The sequence below is a fragment of the Hyla sarda genome, chromosome 2, assembly GCF_029499605.1.
Source record: "Hyla sarda isolate aHylSar1 chromosome 2, aHylSar1.hap1, whole genome shotgun sequence".
Lineage (NCBI taxonomy): Eukaryota > Metazoa > Chordata > Amphibia > Anura > Hylidae > Hyla > Hyla sarda.
In genome coordinates this window covers 422635528-422659476 of record NC_079190.1, presented here as the reverse complement: position 1 = coordinate 422659476, position 23949 = coordinate 422635528, and the positions used below count along the sequence as shown (strand labels likewise).

Below are 23949 nucleotides of genomic sequence, written 5' to 3'. Positions count from 1 at the left end.
CACGGGTTGCGCTTCGTCAGGCCTGCCGGCCCCTTTCACAAGGTAAAAAAGAAAATCTTCTAGTGCACACACTCGCTGTGAGCTATGCTGCGGCCCTGGCGGTCGGCGATCCTCCAATCTGTGTCTGCAGTCTGCTCTGCACTGCTATACACATGGGTCTGTGCAGAGAAGACTGCAGACAGAGTATTGCACCCTAGTTTCTTCTACAGACCTTAGGGTGCAATGCTCTGCAGTCTGCACATACCCTTCCATGTGTATAGCAGTGTGTGTGTAAATTCCTATACAGGTGGGGGTATGTGCAGAGCATTGCACCCAGTCTGTACTTCAAACAAGGGTGCAATGCTCTGCACATACCCCCACCTGTATAGGAAAGTACATACACACACACACTGCTATACACATGGGGGTATGTGCAGACTGCAGAACATTGGGCCGTAGGGTCTTGTACAAACCCTAGGGTGCAATGCTCTTCAGTCTGCGCAATAACAATGGGAGCTGTAACAAAAAGTAAAAAAGTGTAATAAAAAATAAATGTACAGTAACTCCTCCATTTACCCCTTCCCTAATAAAAGCTTGAATCCCCCCCCCTTTCCCTTTTTTAACTAAAAATAACTAAAAATAACTAACTAACTAAAAATAACAAAAAAAAAAAAAAAAAGTCACTGGGAGCGGGATTGAAAAACCAGTCCCGTGCAGGGCTCTACATAGTAGCCCCCTGAGGAAGGAGTGAAAGTTTTTGGGGTTCAGGACAATGCCTACATATACAGCAGGGGTGAGTTACAGGATCTTTATGTATGAGCTGGTACATACACGGCACTTTCTATAATTGGGAGTGAGTGGGGGAAAAAATACTGTTAAATACCGCGAAACTACCATCATTTGGAAAAATACCGTGATATCCATTTTTGGTCATACCACCCAGCACTAGAATACACCCTAAGGGTACGTTTACACGCGCGGATTTACAGCGTATTTTACGCTGCAAATACGCTGGTGAAGGCTCGCTCTATGCTGGCTTTACATGTGCCTGCTGGTAGCGGCAATACGCTGCTGCCAGCAGACACACTGCGATGTGCGAGTTGCAGTATACTCGCACATTGCGGGAGCTCTCTGCCTAGCTCCGAGCAAGGAGAGCGGCCACGATGTGCGAGCACGCCACGCACATCGCTGCACTGTGTCTGCTCGTAGCGGTGTATTGCCGCTACCAGCAAGCACATATAAAGCCAGCATAGAGCGGGGCCTTCACCAGTGGATCCGCAGCTAAATACGCAGCGAAAATCCGCCCGTGAGAACGTACCCTTAGACTTAATTTTGGCATTTGTTTAATAGATAGGATCTCTTGAGTCATTTACATTTTTGTTGTTGCAAAAATATGGGTGCAATTATTATTATTTTTTTTTAATCTTCTGTTTAAAATGCCTATTATAACATCTGATGGGAAGTTGGAGTGTGCTTATAATTTAGTTTGGACAGGGCATCCTGTGAAGTAGTGTGAAGAGACAATGCATATGACATCAGAGGGGGACCTATATTTGATGTCACAGCTAGAGCAGTATAAATAGGCTGCTCTTCTCTGTAGCAGTTTCTAATAGTGATTTCACTCACTCTTCACTGCAGTTGCACATCTGCATCATGAGGACGGACATAAAAAAATGTAGCTGGAAAAATGTGATGTGTACCAGGATTGTGTAACAGTAGGCCATCTATACAAGATCATGTAGCAGAACATAGTGTGCTTCAATATAAAAAAAACACTCAAATTCCTGCAAAAAAAAAAAAAAAAAAAGACTGCATCAGGTGGTGGGGAAGCTCAGCTTAACATACATAATGGCTAAAAATGACATACTAGGGTTTAAATGCTTAAATAGCATGAGTTACCTTAAAGGGGTATTCCATTATTTGAAACTTATATTTAAATAAAACTATCACCCAATATATGTAGTTTACTAATATGTGACACATTATACCGGCTTCAATATACCTTCATTTTCAGTATGGTATTGTCTCAGCAGCTCCCCAGCTCCTTCTTCTTTCCCAAGAGGAAGACTCATTACATCTTCTGCCACAGGAGACATGGCTGGATCTTGTTTCTTAGCTCAAGCCCCACCTCCCAAGTGACAGTTCAGAAAGAGGTAGACAAATTATGCACCCAACACCACCAACAATTTTCAGTGGAATCTGCTTCCCAGATAGAAATGAAGGAGTACTGCTTGCATTAAAGGGGTACTCCCGTGGAAAACTTTTTTTTTAAATCAACTGGTGCCAGAAAGTTAAACAGATTTGTAAATCACTTCTATTAAAAAAGCTTAATCCTTCCAGTACTTTTTAGGGGCTGTATACTAAAGAGAAATGCCGTATATACTCGAGTATAAGCCGAGTTTTTCAGCACGATTTTTCGTGCTGAAAACACCCCCCTCGGCTTATACTCGAGTGAACTCTCCGCCCTCAGTGGTCTTCAACCTGCGGACCTCCAGAGGTTTCAAAACTATAACTCCCAGCAAGCCCGGGCAGCCATCGACGACGACACAGAGGTACGTTCATTACCAACGTCCCTCTGCGTCATCGTCAAGTCAACGCCTCTATTCCGGGCCCGAAGCACGAAGAAGAGGCGCCCCCGGTGAAGATAGCAGCCCGGAACCACTATCCCACCTGACGACCTCCCCACCGGACAGTCCTGCAGCATCGGACCAGCGCTGAGCGGAGGTGAGTACAGAACTAAAGGGGGTGAGAGGGGGCTGGATGATGTCGAAGACCACAGTGATCTTCAACCTGTGGACCTCCAGAGGTTTCAAAACTAGAACTCCCAGCAAGCCCGGACAGCCGATGGCTGCCCGGGCTTGCTGGGAGTTGTAGTTTTGAAACCTCTGGAGGTCCGCAGGTTGAAGACAAGAGGATGATGACAAGGGGGTGATGAAGGGGGGTGGGGATGATGACAAGGGGATGATGACAAGGGGATGATGAAGGGGGGTGGGGATGATGACAAGGGGATGATGACAAGGGGATGATGAAGGGGGGGGGTGTGAGATGATGACAAGGGGATGATGACAAGGGGATGATGAAGGGGGGTTGTGGGATGATGACAGGAGGTGATGATGAAGGGGGGATGATGACAGGGGGATGATGATGAGGGTCTGGATGATGACAGGGGGGGATGATGTATTTCCCACCTTAGGCTTATACTCGAGTCAATAACTTTTCCTGGGATTTTGGGGTGAAATTAGGGGCCTCGGCTTATATTCGGGTCAGCTTTTACTCGAATATATACGGTACAAAAAAGAAATGCATTTCCTGTGATTTCCTGACCACAGTGCTCTCTGCTGACCTCTGCTGTCTATTTTAGGAACTGTCCAGAGCAGCATATGTTCGCTATGAGGATTTTCTCCTGTTCTGGACAGTTCCTAAAATGGACAGCAGAGGTCAGCAGAGAGCACTGTGGTAAGGACATCACAGGAAATGCATTTCTTTTTTTTTTTTTTTTTTTATTTCTCTTTAGTATACAGCCCCTAAAAAGTACAGGAAGGATTAAGATTTTTTTAATAGAAGTGATTTACAAATCTGTTTAACTTTCTGGCACCAGTTGATTAAAAAAAAAAAAAAAGTTTTCCACGGGAGTACCCCTATGATCTCACCGATCACACAGCTGCACACTACAGTCGGGAGGTGGGATGGAGTGATGTGTAAGTTGCCACTGATTGGTCAGTCACAGATAATCTTCTCTTAGGTGTTAAAGGGGTATTCTGGCTTTAGACATTTCATCCTCTATGCAAAGGATAGGCGATAAGATGTCTGATCGTGGGCGGCCTGCCGTTACTCTCCCTCCCATAGACATGAATGGTGGGTGTCACGGGACGTCACGAGGGGGGCGTGGTGTTATGTCCCGATAACTTCCGATTTCCGAGCCTGGAGATGCAGCTCCACACATGATGCAGGGAGATCTTGGCGGGGGGGGGGGGGGGTTGTTGGGTGTCCACCGCTTTGGATAGCAGATAAAATGTCTAAACCTGGAATACCCTTTTAATTTTGTCAGCCAATTAAATTTTAGTTTTAGTTGTAGTCTTTTGACTAAAATTCAGTTTTAGTTTCAGGCTTCTTTTAGTTATCTGATTATTTTTATTTGTAGTTGAAAAAATCTTCAGCAGATAAAATTTTATGAAATTTTATGAATTTAGGAACTATTTACACTAGGTTAAGCAACTGGGAACCCACCTTCCCCGACCCCTCCCCAAAAAAACAAAAACAAACATGGGTAACATAACACATGGGTAACTGTTACTAACCAAATCCTGTATACTGAGACCAATAATACCAGTTTACAAGGAAAAAATATTATCACCAAATATATTACCATCATACTGTTACTGACCAAATCCTGTATACTGAGACCAATACTACCAATAATACCAGTATACAATGACACCGCCACACCACAACCACATATTACCACCACATGACTATCTATTACTACCGCACAGTTACTGTATGTAAACCACTGTACAAAGACCAATATTCCCCTGATACAGTGACCATATATAGGTAGATATTACCTGTGCACAGGCACTGCAGACAGCATAAGTGACATCCAGGGATTCACAGGTGATATCTTCTTTATGGGAATCATAGGTAACAACTACTTTGTTTGGCGTTGCTTAATTTTCTTTTTTTTCTCTATCTGGCCCTGGGCATCTTTAAGACTTCCTGGCCACAACGTGTCCTTACAGGATCTCTCAGACAAACATGTTAGGCTTCCCACTTCAGCACTATCCAACTTCTATACAAATTCCCCATGTGCATTGTCCCACACAGTAATAGTGCCCCTTTTTTGTGCCCCCATATAGTAAAGCCCAACTCTGTGCACCCATATAGATGGTAGGTCCCCTATGTGCCCACCATATCATAGTTAGGCCCCCTCTGTGCCCCCATGTGATAGGTAATACACTCACACTGTCCCTCTTATGGACATAACTACAATATAGGGACAGTGTGGAGGTCCTAACTAATAACACTGTCCCTGTATAACAGTAACCCCCCCCCCACACACACACACACACACACTGTCCCTATGTAATAGCTATGTCCCCCACACTACCCCATGTGATAATTTGGTCTCCCACACTATTATGTGACAATATTAGGGAATATTGTAGTCATGTCCCCACACTGTACCTATGTAATAGCTATGTCCTTCACACTGTCCCTATGTGATTGCTATGTACCCCACACTGTCCTTATGTATCAGTTATGCCCCTAAGTAATAATTAGGTCACCCACATTATGTGGCAGCCGAAAAAAAGAAGGAAAAAAAATACACAACTCAGAGGGTGAAATGCCAGCCTGTCAGTTCGCCCAGGAATTATCAGTGAGTTTTCCAATTGTTTGGAAAGGATTTTTTCATTGCACTTTTGACCCACTGACAAACATTGCAACAGTAATTAGGCTAGGTTTCCACTTGTTTTTTTTACAAAAAGGCCAATAAAAACGCCTATTCTGCCGCATGGCTTTTTTTTTGTGAAAAAACAATGCGGCCAGATGTTAGCTGCAAGTCAATAGGGAACTGCAAAATGCCAAATCCACTTGGTGTTTTTCAGTTTGGCATTTTTTTAAATCCTTTTGGCGTTATTGGGCTCCTTGGCAGTTTTAAAAAAAAATGTCCTATTATCGAGACTTTGGCTTTTTTCGGGAAAATCTTGGCGTTTTCTATGGGAGTGAAAAAACGCCAAGAAAAACGCCATGTTGGTTTTAACTGGTGTTTTTTCAGGTGGTTTTTATTCTCTCTTGGACTTTAGCGATCCAAAAAAGTGATGGAGATACCTTTTTACTAAAATTTCGTAGAGTACCATTAAAAAAGTAATAAAAAAGATACAGTAGTGATGGAAAAAATTGTATTTAACAAAATTTTGATTTTTTTTACAACATTTTTTTATACATTTTTAAACAGGGATCAATTTATGTGGGCGGGCAGGGCACTAAAAATGTAGCCGACAATAATAAAAATGTTGTGTGTGTGTTTTCCACTTTTTATTTTTGACATCTTTTAGGTGGTACTTCTACTCCCAGCATGGAGCACACTGTTCCATGATGGGAGTAGTAGTACCTATACTAATTGAAAGATCACTGGGGTCCGTTGCGATCCTCCTGTATAATGTATAAATGCGGGCGGCTGCTCTTCTATGGTCCCCTGCACTGCCGTATATATACACCTATTCATATTTCCTGCAGAGAGCTGTGATTGGCCAAATGGTTCCAGCCAATCACAACTCTGTGGGAAATATGAATAAGTGTCTATATATGTCAATGCAGGGGACCATAGAAGAGCGGTCACCCGCATCTATACATTATACAGGAGGATCGCAACGCAGGAGTGACATTCGCTGTGATCTGTCTATTAATGCAGATACTACAGCTCTCAACATGGAGCAGAATGTCCACAGCGGATCACAGCGGATGTCACTCCTCCGGACACCCCCTGCGATCCTCCTGATGTGAATATCGAGACTCAGCTGTGCTCATGGCTACAGAGAACAGCTGGTGCTGAGCAGTAGATATACATCGTATATCTACTGCCTAGCAAGAACTTACAGTGAACCTGCAGTGTTTATACAGTATACACATTACTGGCTCACTTAACCCCTTGCTGAGCTGAGCGCTATGCACCAGTCCAGCAAGGAAAGAGTTAACTTACACTGCTGGACAGTGTAGGTTAACCCTTTGGCCAGTATACAATTTATACAGCTATCTATAGATAGCTGTATATAGTGTATACAGAAGACGAAGTCCACTTACTTCCCTCCAGTACCGACTGGGTCAGTGTAGCTTCAGATTGGAACCGGGCTTGTAAGTGGCTCTGTTCACATTGTCTCTGTTCACATTGTCCGTTTTGTATAATGTGAACAGACCCTTCTGGTAGTGTCTTCCAAGATAGGGAGACTCCAGCTGTTGCTGAACTACAACTCCCAGCATGCCTAGGCAGCCAAAGGCTGTCTGGGCATGCTGGGAGTTGTAGTTTTGCAACAATTAGAGGCTCACTGTTTGGGAAGACATTGCAATATGGGCGCTCTCCCCAGCGGACAGCGCCAAAAATGTACCAACCAATATTATTTATTTTTTTTCTTCTTGTTTCAAATCTGTGTATGCAGAGGATTATGGCAGATGAACTGGATTTTTTTCCTATTAATAAAATGGTTAATGAGGGCTGTGGGGGAGTGTTTTTTAAAATAAAATAATTTTTCCAATGTGTTGTATTTTTTTAATTTTTTTATAGAATTTTCAGGCTTAGTAGTGGAAGCCGGTCTTATTGACGGAATCCATTACTAAGCCGGAGATTAGCGTTAGCCCCAAAAACAGCTAGCGCTAACCCCCAATTATTACCCCGGTACCCACCGCCACAGGGGTGCCTGGAAAAGCTGGTACCAACAGGCCCGGAGCATCAAAAATTAGCGCTCCTGGGCCTAGGGGGTAACAGGCTGGCGTTATTTAGGCTGGGGAGGGCCAGTAACAATGGTCCTTGCCCACCCTGGCAATGTCAGGTTTTTGCTGCTTGGTTGCTATCTGTCTGAGAATAAAAAGAGGGGTAACCCTATGCAGGTTTTTTTTTTTAAATAAATAAATAATAAAAAAATGCATAGGGTTTCCCATATTTTTATTCTCAGCCAGATACCAACCAAGCAGCAACAGCCTGACATTACCAGGGTGGGCGAGGACCATTATTACTGGCCCTCCCCAGCCTAAATAACGCCGGCCTGTTACCGCCTAGGCCCAGGAGCGCCATTTTTGATACTCCGGGCCTGTTTGCATCGGCTCTTCCTGGCACCCCTGTTGCGGTGGGTACTGGGGTAATAATTTGGGGTTAGCGCTAGCTGTTTTTGGGGCTAAGTAAGGGATTCCGTCAATAAGACGGCTTCCACTAGTAAGCCTGAAAATTCAATAAAAAAAAAGACACATTTAAAAAATTATTTTATTTTAAAAAACACTCCATCGAATCCACCGTAATCCTCTGCATACACGGATCTGAAACGAGAAGAAAAAAGAAACACAAAAAATTTGTTAGAACCTTTTTGGCGCTGTCCGCTGGGGAGAGTGCCCATAATGCAATGTCTACCCAAACAGAGAGCCTCCAATTGGTGCAAAATTAAAACTCCCAGCATGCCCAGACAGCCTTTGTTTGTCTGGGCATGCTGGGTGTTGTAGTTTAACAACAGCTGGAGTCTCTCTGTCTGGGAGGACACTGTCAGAAGGGTCTGTTCACATTATTCAAAATGGACAATGTGAACAGAGCTTCAGACCCTTACTAGCCTGACTCCCGTCTGTAGCCCCGCCCCCTAATGATGTCATCACTAGGGGCAGAGCTACACAGACTGGTGTTTTTGCTGACATTTGTTTTGGTGTTAAAAAAAAAAATAGTGGAAACCTAGCCTTAGTCCAAAGTTTGATATTACAAAAATATTTGGTCAACAAAATTAACACTGCCTCCTAGATGGTCTAAATAAGGAGCAACTAAGCATAAGGTTTGGGGATGGGTAAGAAGTGTTAGCAGACCCTGGAGCCAGTATTAGTGGGAGAGAATGATGTGTGAACTGACAATAACAAGCCATTTACAGGTCACTTCTTTCTAGATGGGGCTTTCTGTATAGGCATCCAGTTTCTGGCAGAAACTATGTAGGGGCATAGTAGGCAGACAGTATCAAGGCGTATTTGAAGCAAAGTGGAGCAGTTTCCCATAACTGTATCCTGTATCAGTATCCCACTGTTGAAAGAAGGATTCTTGTTGGTTGCCATGGACAGCACCTACTGTTTCTTTACACCAGGTTTGATGAATCTCTTGTACTGTGAAATCAGGCATTTTTATGGGGCAATATGCCTTTCATAGCTATGGAGATACTGCATTTGTAATAGGGTACTACAGTTTGGCATATTAACGGCTTCGCTGCCCAGGAGATGATTTACCTGGCTTTAACATCTGTTCAACAGGGTTCCTGGCATGAGCCCCCCCATGTGATCAGAACAATGATGAAGGGGTGGGTGGCTTTATATGAAGAGGAATTGTTTAAACGAGACAACCCCTTTTAACACAAGCTGTAGCGATAACAATCGCTGACCAGGTAAAATTCATAGGTTTAGCGCGTCCAATACTTTTTCATGCCAGTCCTAGTCATTTTTATCTGAAACAATTGTATTAACACCAAAGATGCAAAAAGTCTTGTTATGACCACTGTGTTATTTGAATTATCATAACACCTATATGTCTAAATCTTAGTTTTAGTGACCATTTATAGGACAGAGTGTCTATACTCCACAATTCTGTATAATCTGCGTGCTTATCTTTTTGTCACCCAAGGTTCAATATATGCAAATGCTGATGATCAAGTGCTTCCTGCAAAACATATTTCTGTCAGAAGCGTTTTTTTCTGCTATTTACCTTGTAGTCGCCGTTATTACCAGAACTGTGGAGGCTCAGGAGAGATTTATTAGATTTGGGTATTTCAAAATTCAGCAAGCATGGTGAATATGCAGCTATTGCATCCGTCACAGCAATTTTCCAGGCTCTAGTTACAGGAATGTCTGGCACAGCTGAAGTGAGCTTTTCTCTGTGTGATTAGCAATGTAAATCATTGCTCTGTTTTGACTTTTTTGCCTTTATGTCATTTTGAGCTATTTTGAATTTTCTCCGATGTTATGGTGTCAATTACTGTACTATTGAAGAGTATGTATGTTTTCTTATAAATGCATGCTTGCTGAACTCCAAACCTGTCTTTTTCGTGTAAAAAAATGAAATGAAAACTACATCGACCCAACCCCAAACACCCCCACCCCCTAAAAAAATGTTCGGATGCAGCTTGATAAGCATACTAATACAATCTATTGTTACTACATTTTTTTTGTTGTTCTTTGCTTTAAAGTGTAATGACAATGAAAGAAATATAGAGAAATATGTGGGTGTTCTTATCTTTACTTGTACATCTACGTGTACATATGCTTCATCAAATGATGTGTGTCATCTTCTCCCTAAGCACCATGTTGCAGTCCCCTGCTTTGGGGCAATGCATTTTGATGCTGAGAGTTAATTAGAAAGTGACAGTGTTTGTCACTTGCTAATTAATTGATTCCACCGGTAGTGGCAGAGTCAAAGCAGCATGCCAATTTTACCACATTGGATAAGGTGATGTCATATAATATAGATTAGTGATTAATATAAATAGAACATGAATTCATTTATATAGTGTAGGACTCTTACATTCCTCGTCAACTTTGTAGCAGGGGTTCTCTGATTTAATAAAAAAACAACAACAAAAAAGCTGAAAAACCATAGCAGAAAATAAAGCATACTCACCTCTTCCAGTGTTCCGTTTAACCCTTGTGCTTCTTTTTATCGTTATGACAGTTTCTCCAAACTGTCCTGATGACGTTCTGAACCCACTACTGTCAGTAACTGAGGCTGGAGTGGGTTTGGAACATCATCAGCAGTACAGGGAAAACACATTGTAAGGGTTAGAAAACAGTGGTACTGAGGCTGCCCTGAGTGACGGTGCTGTACTGGAGAGGTAAGTATGTGCTAGTTATTTATTTTACTTCCCTAGCTTTTAAACACTTTTTATATAGCTGCCATATTGTAAAAAGGTCATAGATTATTACAGTGAGGGAGTACAAGTGCTACCAAGCAAATTACAGAAGTGAAAGGATCTGTTTTTTACACCTTATTGGCCGATATCACAGGATAATTTCAGAGATCAGAACTAATTCAGCAACATGAGGGGGCCTTACACAATGTTTGGGAAGTAATTTCAATGTAATACCTAAACAGTGTATGTCAGTGTTTCCCAACCACGTGCCTAAAGGTGTTGCAAAACTACAACTCCCAGCATGCCTGGACAGTCAAAGGCTGTCCAGGCATGCTGGGAGTTGTAGTTTTGCAACATCTGGATGCACCCTGGTTAGGAAACACTGGTTTATATTTATATATGTTTATAAGATGACCCCCTCCCTTTTTTAGGCATTGGTTTCAAATTCAATGCTCTCATGAATTTGAAGGCTTTGTGGAGGGCTTTGTTTGAATTGTCGCTGCCTTCCCTTTATGAGTCTGGTGGTCCAGGGACTGTCAGCAGTAATATGCTGGTATTCAAGTGGAAAACAAAAACCAAGAACAAGGGTGTAATAGAACTGTAATTTCGGGTATGTGCAAATTACCAATATACTCCTATAGCATAAGTTATGGACCACGTAAAAATAAGGCGGGTATACAATGCATACAAAATAGGGACTCACAGGGTGCCAAATTAAAGGGGTATTCCAGGCAAAACCTTTTTTTATATATATATCAACTGGCTCCGGAAAGTTAAACAGATTTGTAAATTACTTCTATTAAAAAATCTTAATCCTTCCAATAGTTATTAGCTTCTGAAGTTTTCTGTCTAACAGCTCAATGATGATGTCACGTCCCGGGTGCCGTGCATGATGGGAGAATATCCCCATAGGAACTGCACAGCTCCCGGGACGTGAGTCATCAGAGAGCAGTTAGACAGGAAACAACACCTCAACTTCAGAAGCTAATAACTATTGGAAGGATTAGGATTTTTTAAAAGAAGTAATTTACAAATCTGTTTAACTTTCCAGAGCAAGTTGATATATAAAAAAAAATGTTTGGCCTAGAATACCCCTTTAAGTACCATAAAATGAAGTGCTAGTGCCTTTACAAAAGTGCAGCAACAATGAACACCACAGAGATACCCACATATGTAATTCAAGAGATAACCTAGAGACATCCACCCCTATGTCTGTTTCGGATCTGAATCCTTCTTCCGGGGTGGATTTTTCAGTTGCTCTTATCTCTGCTTTTATATTGTTTTTATGTAATTTTCTGTATTTAATAAAGATTGTATTTTGTAATCGTTATACCTTGCTCTGCTGCAGTATCAGTGTTTGTAGGTTTGGTATTTAAATGAGTATAGTGCTCCTGTTGATTCCTTTTAAAGCATACCTGTCATTGGCTGAGTACCCTTGCCAATATCTCTCTGAGTGGCTTAATGTACACTAAATACTAAGCAGAGTAGGTTCTAATTGTAGGCTATCTCTAATTTGTTTGATATATATTTATAAAAATTTTGATCATTCATAATTACCAATATGGAAGTCCTACGACAGACACAAGCTTTATACCCGTTCTATCTCTTCATAACTGTGCTCTGCTTTCAAAAGTCAATATCCTGCTTTAAAAGGGGGTTTTCTTGGATGTTCAGGTGAGCTGTGGAATCCGGATGTACACAATGTAAGTCGGAAGCATTGGCGCTGTACATTGCGTAGTGGCTCTGCTGTGTTATTGCAACTTAGTTCCCATTCACTTCAATGGGAGCTTAGCTTTAATAACTCCTTGTATCGATGCTGGATGTGGATCCACTGACCTGAATGGCTGATGAAACGGGCCGTATCGGGGAGCAGAGCAGGATGGATTTTCTGCATCAGGCGACACCTAGGTCGCTACCCATACGACTCGACCACACGGGTAGCTGGGCGAGGCAAAGTACAGTAGGATGAGGCAGAGGCATAGTCGGACTTAGCAGAAGGTCAAGGCAGGCGGCACATGTGCGTAGTCAAATAACGTAGCGGAAGGGTCAGAACACGGGCAAGGCAAACAGACAGTATGGAATGCTTAATCTCAGGCAAATGGCACTGAAGAGCCAACAGGGAGGAGTGGGAGGTGCAGGGACTTATAGAATAGTGTCAGGTGTTTCACATAATTATGGGCGTACTGGCCCAATTTCAGAGGTCCGGCGTGCGCGCGCACCCTAGGAGACGGGGACGTGCGCGCTGGTGCTGTGAGGCAGAGGAAGAAGCAGCGGGGTAAGTGATGGGCTGGGATTTGTATGCAGGTGTGTCCCACAATGCAAATCCCAGCCCCGCCGGTAGCAGGGGAGAGGGGGACAGTGTGCTCACGGACAGATATTTTCTTCAGGCTCCCAAGATGTCTCCTTCGGACCGAATCCTTCCCAATCCACAAGATAAAAGCGTTTTCCTTTGATAAACTTGGAGTCCAACATCTGTTTAACAAAATAAGCATCAGAGGTACCAGAGATGGGAGTAGGTGAAATGTTTTTTTTTAGAGAAGCGGTTGTGGATAACAGGTTTCAAGAGGGAGCCATGGAAGGAATTCGGAATCCGGAGAGAGGACAGCAGAAGGAGAGAATAGGCCACAGGATTTAAAGGTTTCTTGATTTTATAGGGACCAAGAAAGCGAGGGCCCAGTTTATAACTGGGTATTCTGAAGCGGATATACTTGGCAGACAACCGGACTTTGTCACCAGGAGAGAACTCGGGAGGGGAACATCTTTTCTTGTCCGCTTGAGACTTCATTCGACACGTAGCATGCAAAAGAGAAGAACGTGTCTTCCCCCAGATGGTGGAAAAGTTCAGTTGAAACTCCGGAAGAAGAGGATAAAGGAAGAGGGGGACGAGGATGAAGTCCATAAACTACGAAGAAAGGCGAAGTTCCAGTAGATTCAGAGTTCTTATGATTGTATGAGAACTCTGCCCAAGGAAGTAAATCGACCCAGTCGTCTTGATGAGCAGAAATGAAATGGCGAAGATAGTCTCCTAAGAACTGATTCACCTTCTCAACCTGTCCATTGGATAGAGGGTCGTATGCTGAGGAGAAGTCCAGCTTGACTTGGAGACGTGAGCAGAGGGCCCACCAGAACTTAGAGAGGAACTGGACTCCACGATCGGATACAAAATGTGAGGGCAAACCATGCAAACGGAAGATGTGGCAAAGGAACAGTTTACAATATGTACAAAACCATACAAAAAGTACAGAGGGGCCTAAAACTTAACTTTTATTGTCAATCCTAAAACACACCACATCGTGCTCTAATACCACACAAAAAATAACCATAATATATTAAAAACTGAACAGGTTTCTGTCAGTAAGTAATATGTTACCAAAGATGCTGTTACCCTTAGCAACCTATATACAACAAGCACTAGGTAAGTATCAGACAATGTAGATGTCCAACATATCACCTATAGTTACATTTCAAAGTTGTCAGAGTACTGTTGTCCCTAGCAACCAGCCCAGAGCATAGCCTAATCTAAATACTCCAATTAGGTCTATCGGAGCCTTCACAGATGGCTACAAATTATCTGTCAGAGCTCTCATCAGTTTGAAGATATAGACACTATTTATGCCGGGTTGCCGTCACCCATGGCAACCAACAAAAGTCACGATAAAGTGTCAGTATTTTACCCAAGTTGGGGTCTACCTCATTCACCCTTGCATAGTTTGTCCGGTAATAGGACTGCAGAGCAAATAAAGTGGCTTTTATTGTAATAATATCACTCTCAACACGTTTCTGTCATAGTTATGTGACGTCCTCAGGAGAGACTCAATAATTGGCCACCATTATATATCTCATATGTGAACCATCATGCAGAGTATATAGGTAATAGATTATTTAGAATTATATATATATATATATATATATATGTATAAATAAACTGAGCACAAAATGAAACTTAGTCTGGTAAAACGGCAGGAACCATGTTTTCCTTTTCTCAAGTCCGTTCCCAAGATATTGTTTACGGTTCCTTGCCTGTTCAGGATCCACGGATGGAGTGCTTCCCGCAGTGGCTGTCTGCGCTTCTGTCGGCATGATGGTTCACATATGAGATATATAATGGTGGCCAATTATTGAGTCTTTCCTGAGGACGTCACATAACGATGACAGAAACGCGTTGAGAGCGATATTATTACAATAAGAAGCCCCTTTATTTGCTCTGCAGTCCTATTACTGGACAAACTATGCAAGGGTGAATGAGGTAGACCCAAACTTGGGTATAATACTGACACTTTATCACGACTTTTGTTGGTTGCCATGGGTGACGGCAACCCGGCATAAATAGTGTCTATATCTTCAAACTGATGAGAGCCCTGGCAGAGAGTTTGTAGCCATCTGTGAAGGCTCCGATAGACCTAATTGGAGTATTTACATTAGGCTATGTTCTGGGCTGGTTGCTAGGGACAACAGTACTCTGACAACTTTGAAATTTAACTAGAGGTTATATGTTGGACTTCTACATTGTCTGATACTTACCTAGTGCTTGTTGGATATAGGTTGCTAAGGGCAACAGCATCTTTGGTAACATATTACTTACTTAAAAGTTAAGTATTAGGCACCTCCCCTCTGTACTTTTTTTTTTTTTCAACATTAACTGTTTATTAGGTTTCATTTAAGCATACAGATGTACTAAATAAAACAGCTGAGGCCTACACGTCAAGGGTAATCTCGATACGGACACAGCCCTTACTAAAACACAGTCGACAACAGGTAATGGGCCCAACAGTCACGGGCCTGTAGCAATGAGAGTAAAACTGGGCAACAGGGAAGAATAAAAACAAGTGCAAGGTGTATGGGCTCTGCAGTCTAGGAGATGCTAGCCCTCTGTACTTTTTGTATGATTTAGTACATATTGTTTTCTTTCATAGCTGGGAGAATTGGACCACTTGCAGGTTATTACATGATTATGCAAGTTGTTTTAATAAAGGAACAGTTTAGCAAGATGTGGTGCAGATGGAAGTCCAGGCAGCGGAACAAAATGAGCCATTTTAGAAAATCGGTCCACCACCCAAATGACAGTATTGCCTCCGGAAGACGGAAGGTCAGTAATGAAGTCCATAGCAATATCAGTCCAGGGAAGCTCTGGAACAGGCAAAGATTGTAGAAGACCTGCAGGTTTAGAATGAGGGGTCTTATCCCGTGCACAGACCGAACAGGAACAAACAAAATCAATGACATCTTGTCTTAAACTAGGCCACCAATATTGTCTGGAGATAAGCTGTAAGGACTTACGAGTTTCAGAATGACCAGCCAGAAGAGAGGAATGGCCGCATTTCAAGACTCTGAGTCTTAAATGGCGAGACACGTAAGTCCTTCCAGGAGGCAGGTGCTGAAGATTTGCTGGCGCTGCAGAGATGAGACGCTCAGGAGGAATAATATGCTGAGGAGGAGATTCTCAGTCTGGCTCATCATAAGACATGAAAAGAGCGTCAGCTGGAAGATTCCTCTCTGCAGGACAGAAGTAGATGTAAAAGTCAAATCTAGAGAAGAACAGAGACCATCGAGCCTGCCGGGGGTTGAGACCATGGGCTGTCTGAAGATAAAGCAAGTTCTTGTGGTCAGAATATATAGTAACAGTATGTACTGAACCTTCCAAGAGATGATGCCATTCTTCCAAAGCCAGCTTTATAGCCAAGAGTTCGCGGTCTCCTATAGAATAGTTTTTCTCCATTGGAGACAAGGTTTTAGAGAAAAAGCCACAGGTTACAATTCTTCCCTCAGAGGACTTTTGTGTTAAGACAGCTCCTGCTCCAACCGAAGATGCATCCACCTCCAAAATAAAAGGCTTGCCAGAGTCGGGTCTAGACAGGACCGGAGCCAAAGCAAAGGCAGACTTTAAATGTTTAAAAGCATCTTCAGCCTCTGGAGTCCAGACCTTGGGATTAGAAGTCTTCATGGTGAGAGAGACAATGGGCCTTACTAAGATGGAGTAATGCGGAATAAATTGCCGATAGTAATTGGCAAGACCAAGAAAACGCTTAATAGCTTTTAAGTCGGTAGGTCCGGGCCAGTCCAGAACAGCTGACAACTTGTTAGGATCCATCTGTAGACCTTGACTAGTAGCAATGTAACCCAGAAAGGAAGACTGGGCTTTTCGAAAACACACTTCTCAAGTTTAGCGTAAAGATGGTTGTCACAAAGACGTTGTAAGACCTGGCGGATGTGGGAACGATGAGTCTGAAGATTGGGCGAGTAGATGAGTATATCGTCCAAATAGACCATGGCACGTGTGTATAAGAAGTCACGAAAGATATCATTAACGAACTGCTGGAGCATTACATAGTCCAAACGGCATTACCAGATACTCAAAATGTCCGTCCCGAGTATTAAATGCAGTCTTCCATTCGTCACCTTCTCTTATGCGAATCAGGTTATAGGTACCTCGAAGGTCTAGTTTGGAGAAGATCCTCGCCCTAGAGAGACGGTCAAATAACTCAGAGATCAAGGGAAGAGGGTATAGTCAATGCAGGGTCGCAGAGAACCATCTTTTTTTTTCTCTACAAAGAAGAATCCGGCTCCGGCAGGGGAAGATGACTTCCTGATAAAGCCTTTTTGAAGATTTTCCTGAATATATTTAGACATGGCCTGAGTTTCAGGAATAGGGTAAATTCTTCCCTGAGTAGGAGTGGTCCCGGGCAATAAGTCTATAGGACAATCATAGGGACAATGAGGTGGCAATACTTGCTTGTTTCTCACTGAAGACGTCAACATAGTCCTGAAGAAACTAAGGCAAACCGAGCAGAGGAGTAGAAGGAGGCACCCACTTAGACGGACAAGTATGAATGCAGTGACTGTTGCAATAAGGTCCCCTACGGATAACTTCTCCAGTTTTCCAATCCAGCTGCGGGACATGGAGTTGCAACCAAGGAAGGCCAAGCAGGAGAAGAGAGGTAGAGTGAGGAAGTACATAGAAGGACAAGTTCTCCTTATGCAAGACTCCGACCTGCATTCATAACGGTTATATGCAGTATAGCAAGGTACAGTCCAGGTTTTCTCAGTTAACCGTAGAGATGTACAAGGGCTTCAAAAGGCAAGACACCAGCAGGTGATACCTATGTACTATGGAGGCATCAATAAAATTTCCAGTGGAACCAGAATCCAGGAAGACAAGAACGGAAATAATCTCTTTGGAGGGTAGAGAAAGCTGGACCGACAAATTCAAGCGTGGAGAGGTGGTGTTCACACCTAGGGAGGCCTCACCCACAAACCCTAGGTGCGAGCATTTCCCTGTGACTGTGGACGTACAGGACAATCTTTGGGGAAATGATCTGCACTGGCGCAGTAGAGACATAGATTCTCAGCTTGTCGGCGAATTCTTTCCTGCAGAGTCAGGCGTGACCAATCTACTCGCATAGCCTCCACTGCGGGAGGCAACATAGAAGGTTGCGGTGGTTGCTGGAAGATTGGTGCCAGGTGAGGAAAGCACCGAGGTTGTGCAGATCCCCTTTCTTGATGTTGTTCGTCACGTCGCTCAGAGAAACAGATATCAATCCTGGAGGCCAGCTGTATAACATCATTTAAGATAGATGGCAATTCCCGGGCAGCAAGGGCATCTTTAATATGCCTAGAGAGTCCTCTTTTGAAATTGGCGCAAAGAGCTTCATTATTCCAGAATAACTCAGAAGCAGGGTACAGAATAGGATGGCATAGTCGCCCACAGAGGAGTTACCTTGAGAAAGTCTCAGCAAGGCCATTTCAGTCGAAGAAGCTTGTGCAGGTTCTTCGAAAACATTTCGGAATTTCGTCAGGAAAGCCTGAAGACTGGCTGTGAGTGGGTCACTGCAATGCCATAACGGAGTTGCCCAGGCCAGAGCCATTCCAGTTAACAGACTGACAACAAAGGCCACCTTTGCTCGTTCGATAGGGAACTGTTCTGCTCCATGTGCATGGAGCACTGAGTCACAAATCCACGGCAGGACTTGGGATCCCCTCGGGAAGAGACAAATGGAGCTTGGATCCCGTGGTGACTGCTGGAGCGGGAGGCATTACCGGAGCAAGAGGAGGCTGTGGCTGTTGCGGTTGTTGCTGGGCAGTAAGCAGCTGCTGCACCATGGCGGACCACTGGTTTAACTGCTGCACCTGCTGGTGCCACTGCTGGGTCTGAAGAGCCACTATGGTGGCGAGATCCGGATTTTTGGGCAGAGGTACCCCAGCGGGATCCATGGCCGGATCTTGCTGTAACGATGCTGGATGTGGATCCACTGACCTGAGTGGCTGATGACACGGGCCGTTTCGGGGAGCGGAGTCTAAGGTGCCGCTGGTCTTCACCAGAGCCTGCCACAAGGCAGGATGGATTTGCTACGGCAGGCGACACCCAGATCGCTACCACCAATACAACTCAACCACACAGGTAGCTGGGCGAGGCGAAGTACAGTAGGATTATGCAGAGATGTAGTCGGACTTAGCAGAAGGTCAAGGCAGGCAGCAAAGGTGCGTAGTCAAATAACGTAATGGAAGAGTTAGAGCACGGGCAAGGCAAACAGACAGTATGGGACGCTTAATCTCAGGCAAATGGCACTGAAGATCTGGCAGGAAAGAGTGGGGTGTGCAATGACTTATAGAATAGTGTCAGGTGTTTCACATAATTATGGGCGTACTGGCCCTTTAAATTTCAGAGCTTCGGCGCGTGCGCGCCCTAGGAGATGGGGACGCACGCACCGGAGCTGAGAGGCAGAGGAAGAAGCAGCAGAGGAGCGTGGTAAGTGACATGCTGGAATTCGCATGCGGGTGTGTCCCACAATGCAAATCCCAGCCCCACCGGCAGCAGGGGAGAGGGGGATAGTGCGCTCACGGTCAGGGGAAGTGGCCGGAGCACAAGGTTTAACACTTCTCAATAACCCCTAGTGGCCTTTGTAGGTAGCTGAGGCTTCCAGCTCAATATACTGTATTAAACATCCAGGCAAGCTGAGCAGCTGATTGGCTGGGGTGCCATCAGGTATCGGTGGCCTATCTGTAGGATAGGCCATCTGTGAAGTTTGCATGGAAAAAACCTTTAACACAGGCATATTTTACACATATCTTTCTACATCTTCCAACACACTCTTGCCCCCTCCCTTTTTAAAGTGTTTAATGAACATTATGTAAATCTCTTGAAAGCCTTTGTAGGATACTTTAAGGCCAAACACAGCAGTCTATGTGTGCCTGTAATCTGGACCAGAAAGCAGGAGGAAGTAGCTGATAGGCAGCGCAGAGCTTTTACTATTAAATCTTATGTACAAAGTGATTGCGGGAAGTGGTCAGAGAGGGGGCAAAATTTTCTTCTGCTATACAGCAGTAGTTGTTGCCTGTGGAGTTAGTGAATCGGTCACATTGAATATACAATCTTACAAAAGAACATCATGCTGTAGAGAAAGAGCATTATAAGACATTGATATACAGTTTTGTGGGAAAAGAGTAACTAAAGTTTATATTCTATTGAAAAATCACTGATCTGTATGTTTAAGAGTCCAGTGGGCAGTCCTAATTAGTGATTGACAGCTATCATTTTATGCATGCTTATACAGGGAAGGTTATATGTGATACTGCCCCCTGGACTCCAAACCATAGAATAAGCAGAGTTGTTGACATGTGGTGCCACAATTCAGATTTCCTTGGATATATCTTAATGGTCGCTCCTGTATGTTGTTTTACATAAAAATTGAAAGGGATCCTAGGACACAACAAAGAAAATATTTCTGTGCATATTACATCCCTTCACCCTTTTGCTGAACCTCTTCCTGTTTTGGTGAAAATTGACTTTCAGGACACTGGACATCCTGAGCACAGCGTGATGGCAGCTTGTACAGTAAATAAAGCTCTAGTAGTCAAGTGTCCTTCTCTACTACTGTGTTATCCTTCTAGTATAAAAATGAATCTGTGTGTTGGATTTAACAGTGTCTTGATTTTCATTATGGAAGCCATAAGCACACTTAACCCATTGCTCTATCTATAATTGTGTTCTACCTGCCTCTTGCTGTGTATTTGAACTTCTTTCCGGTTTATTTCTAATTTATGAAACATTTTAAGTTCATTTAACATCACTGAGGTTGAAAATCATTAGTGATTTAAATGAGTTGAGTCATAGGCCTTAGGCAAAATGATATGATTTGTGCTCCAAATCATCATATTTTCTGAAACGCAAATTATTTTTTCTCTGACCTAGATGGTGAGTCCGGTGAAAAGCTCTTTGTTAGGGTATTGATCCTCGTATAGTTTAAACCCTGTAGATGGCACTGTTGTCTTTTCAGTTTAGAAGAACGTTTAATGACGGTCTCTGATCAGACAATCGTAGCGGCTGCTTCACCTCATTAAAGAATCAATAGACTTTAGTGCCAATAAAAAAAAGACTTGATTTATTGTGAAATATAAAAACAATTAATTGTTTATTAATTATAAAATCTAAAGGTCATGCACTGGAAACTCTTGGGTGGAATTACCAATGTATTATGTGTGTAAAATTGGCTTTAGGCCAATTTCATTCATATTGGGGGGGGGGGGGAATATGAAAAGGATTGGGAACCTTGTTTTGTGTATTTTTCAATACAGTTCATTAAAGTGGTGCACATGTAGACAAAGCACAGGGTGGAGGCAAGGCCATGTACCTGGCTGAGTGAGGTGTGATGGTCACACGTAGTTTAGGGGGAGTACAGTGGCAATAAAAAAGACATGGGCAACTTAGAAACTTTTACTGGATGTCTGGAGAGTCTTTTTACAGTCTAATAAGACAGTCTATACCAGAGGTGGCCGAACCGCAGCTCACAAGCCCCATGCAGATCTTTGGTAGGTGCCACGTGGTTCACTGCCCACCTCCAGGTCCTCTAATTCTCCTAAGATATATGAGGCAAAATCACTGCGTCCCTTTAAGAGCGCTGCACTGGCTGCGTAGGAAAGAAGACTGATGTCATGCCCCAGTGGCATGCTGATCTAAACCTGGTAGAGAGGAGCGAGGATAGGGTGCCGCCACCTAGCTATTGTGAACATTACTACTTAATGGGGGTTATTCAGCAAAAAACAATTTTTAAGCATGTGCACTGGCTGTATACAATAATAATAAAAAAAAAAGCTCCTACTTCCTTCACTCCCTCGTAGGCGCCGGTTTCAGCACCCTGGTCTTCGTTGACTGTTCCATCAATCACTGACAGAGGTAGGACATCCTTGTAGACAATGATTGGCATCACATCTGCAGCTCTGGGGAGGGAGGTGTCAGCAGAGGCCAGAGCACCAATACTAGAGGCAACGAAGGAGTTAAAGAAGTAAGGGCACATTGCTTAAAAACTAAAAAATATTGTTTATATTATTTAAGGGATTCTCGGTGGTAAAAAAGTCAAAAACTAATGTTTTCAAATCAACTGGTGCCAGAAAGTTAAACAAATTTGTAAATTACTTCTATTTAAAAAATCTTAGGCCATCTAATACTTATCAGCTGCAGTATCAGAGGAAGTTGTGTAGTTCTTACCATTCTGACCACAGTGGCTAATAGACCACTTGTGACCCTAGTTGTAGCCAGTCATCATCAACTCCTGCAGCTCTCTCTTTTACTTCAGTGGAGGCTGCTCTCTTACTCTTGACTGATTGACTATGGTCTCCACTAGGCCTTGACAAGTGCAGCTTGTTGTATTGGTTATGTGCTACCTGCTCTGTCTGTGACAGTATGCGCCTGGAAAATCCGACAAACCCGACATTGCACTTTGAAAAGCCGAAAGGGGGCGTGGTCTGTTGCAAAGGGGCGTGACCGGTCCGAAAAGGGATGTGGTTTCACAACCCGACCTATTTACTATTGAATTCACAGAAAATCCTGTGGGTAAATGGCTGAAAATATCGACCTAGAAAAAACTGGTCAGAAAATGTTCCCGACTTTTCCCAATAGTAAATAGAGAGGAATCCTGCATGTCTGAAACAACTTTTCCCACTAGTAAAAACCCGATACTCTTAGTAAATGAGGCCCTATATCTGTGTTTCCCAACCAGTGTAACCTTCAGCTGTTGAAAACTACAACTCCCAGCATGTCTGGACAGTAGTTTTGTAACAGTGGAAGGCACACTGGTTGGCAAACACTGTATTATATTATTGTTGTGGTTGTTTCTGTATGTGTTTCTGGTTTTATTGTCAGCATATTGGGATTAAAGGGGTTATCCTAGATTAGAAAACATAGCTGCACCACCCCTTTCCTCAGATTTTGTGTAACTGAGCTGCAATGCCACACACAAACTTAGCACAAGAGTGGCGCTGTTTCTGGAAGAAAGAAAATATGTTTTTCTAATTCTGGATAAACCCTTTCATTTAGATTTAGCACAATAGATCATATTTCTAAAGACCAATGCAGGAGACAAAGGTATTTTTGGAAAACTCCACTGACTTCTGTTGTGCACAGGTTTTTAGACCTTGAAATTGATCCCATAAATCTAGAACCATCTATAGACTTTTGGATTAAATGTTCTTCTTTGCAGCACAGCTGGGACAACATTTTCACCATTCCCGTAGTCATGGCTTTCATTCATATAAGTGTTGAAGTTGTCTCATTGACTTAGTTTTGTGCTGAGGAATGCTATACTATATTAACTGTCCTTGTATAACAATTCATTAATTCCTAATTAACTTGCAAGCTTAATAAACACATTGCCATTACTATTAGATGATCCCTGATATACTGGCTGCCTGTGTTGTACATTTATATCACATACAAACTAGTACACATCTATGTCTCTGAATGCTAAAATAGCTTTAAGTTGTAGTTCTGAATGAAACATACATGAGTAATGCTAGCACAAATGTATTTACACCATTGTTTAATACCACTACAGTCAGGTGCTAACCATAATGAACTGTACATTGATGAGAAAATGCGAAGACACATATGAGTCAGAAAAATAAGACTGTAGACTGTAAATATTTGTATTAAGCAGCGGCTCTTGTAAAATTAGTAATCCAGGAAAAATGTCTTTTTTACTGGCAAAAATGTATCAATATTTAATGAATGTGTGCAGAATTCCCTAAATTTCTATGGTCAATCCATCTCCTATGTAAAATTGCCCACATACTATACATGATATACAAAGTCAAACAATAAAGCATTGCAGACAGTGACAGAGGGTAGAGGTTGGAAAAAAACAGAGAGGGGAGATCACAGTCCTGAAGCTTAAAGGGGTACTCCGCCCCTAGTCATCTTATCCCTGTATCGTGAGTCATCAGACACGCAGCGATCTTTGCTCCATGCAGCTTATGACAAGTGGGTGCTGCAGGACAGATTGCGGGGGACCCCAGCGGCGGGACCCCCACAATCAGACATCTTATCCCCTATCCTTTGGATAGGGGAAAATATGTCTAGGGGCGAAGGACCCCTTTAAGCCTCTTTCCCTAAAGGAATAGTCCCTGA

At 43.0% G+C, this 23949-nt stretch overlaps 1 protein-coding gene across 6 annotated transcripts in view; it reads left to right on the top strand.

Moving 5' to 3' along the window:
- The window catches only part of LOC130356858 (cyclic AMP receptor-like protein A), a 738932-nt gene that overhangs the window by 508481 nt on the left and 206502 nt on the right, over positions 1–23949 (top strand). The gene's annotated exons all lie outside the window — the stretch shown is intronic.